At 39.8% G+C, this 1,468-nt stretch overlaps 1 protein-coding gene across 1 annotated transcript in view; it reads right to left on the bottom strand.

Moving 5' to 3' along the window:
- Positions 1 to 1,468, bottom strand: part of gria1a (glutamate receptor, ionotropic, AMPA 1a) — a gene marked incomplete at its 5' end in the record, with an annotated part of 104,120 nt that overhangs the window by 86,581 nt on the left and 16,071 nt on the right.

Below are 1,468 nucleotides of genomic sequence, written 5' to 3' on the forward strand. Positions count from 1 at the left end.
GCTCATTGGTGGGGCCCGATGGATTATCTTTCATCATAAGCAGTTTTGTATGTCTATACACCCCCTTTTCAGATGGAGCCCCCCTCCTCATAAATGGGATCTATTGTAAAACCAGTGGCTGGTGCAATGTTAGTCGGCCACATCTACCACCAAATTTCATGCTGCTAGGTGCATCCCAAAATTGTATTGTTGTGGGTGGGGGTTGAAGGGGGATGGGGTCTCATTGGTGGGCCTGATGGATAGCCCTTCATCAGAGAAAAACAACCAAAAAATCTGAATCTCCTGGATTAAATTAAATACACAACATGATACATACTGTTGCAACATAAAAAAACAATAAGATTTTAGTTCAACTTGTATAATTTTTTTTCACACATGGAACTGACTAGCCTGGCCCTTGCCTCCCTACGCAGCTCCACTCCCACTGAGATGGATTTCGCTGGCAGATTTTTAGCCGGGCCAATCAGAGAACAGAACGTCAATTTTTTGTGCAGTGTCTGCTTGTAGTTTATTTTACCTGGGCCAATCAGAGAACAGAAGGAGGAGTTTTGAATGGCGTCGATGTTCTGCGCAGTGTCTGCTAGTTATTTTAACAAACGGCAGTGGAGGAATGAATGAAGTCAGTCTGTGTTGATAAAGCTTCCAAATTAAATTAAATTTGTCTGACAAAGCAGCAGCTCTCATTTACAGTCATCTCTTTTGGCTCGGCACTTTTCTCCTCTCAGTAGGGTTGTTGACAGCACTCACAATTTTCTGTTAGCTTCTTAGCTTAGCCTCCTTCACACCAACAACACAGACATGCTTCAGCAGAGGCCACGCCTCCTGCAAGAAATCGATTCTCTATGCATCAAGTCCAGACCCTCGTACGAAGCAAAGTGAAGGACAGGGTCTGGTTTGAACCAGGCTAGGAACTGACAAACCTTTCACTTGAAATCTAAACACATTCAATGGAATACTGATACTTGTATCAATACTGGTTTTGCTATCAGTTCTGGGTATAGGGGGATTTCGTACAAGTACCAGCACTTAGTATTGGTATCATTACGGATACTGATACTGGTATCAGTATTGGAACATCACTAATAAATTCAAAAGTCTTTGAGATAACTATATAGTAAGCAGCAGAAACTCTGAAATACGTATGTGGTTCCACTAGGTCACAATGGCATTATTAAAACACTTTCTGATCAACTTATGGCTTGTTCTCCTTTTGATTGTGTACTGAAATGACCAAAAATGACAGAAAATAGTAATTATTGTTTAAAGCTGTCAAAATCATTAAAATTTCACAAGAAGTAAAAAAAAGTGCAATGCTGCGTCCTGCTGTCTAAAGATCTTTTACAAGTCTTGACGGTGCAAACTTCTTCCTAAATTTTCTTAAACGGGCAATATCAGTAAAATCAACTTTTTTTAATTTTATATCATGTTATAATGTTATACTCTCATAAAAAACATGCCCAAAGCCTTG

The sequence above is a fragment of the Austrofundulus limnaeus genome, unplaced genomic scaffold (genome assembly GCF_001266775.1).
Source record: "Austrofundulus limnaeus strain Quisiro unplaced genomic scaffold, Austrofundulus_limnaeus-1.0 Scaffold71, whole genome shotgun sequence".
Lineage (NCBI taxonomy): Eukaryota > Metazoa > Chordata > Actinopteri > Cyprinodontiformes > Rivulidae > Austrofundulus > Austrofundulus limnaeus.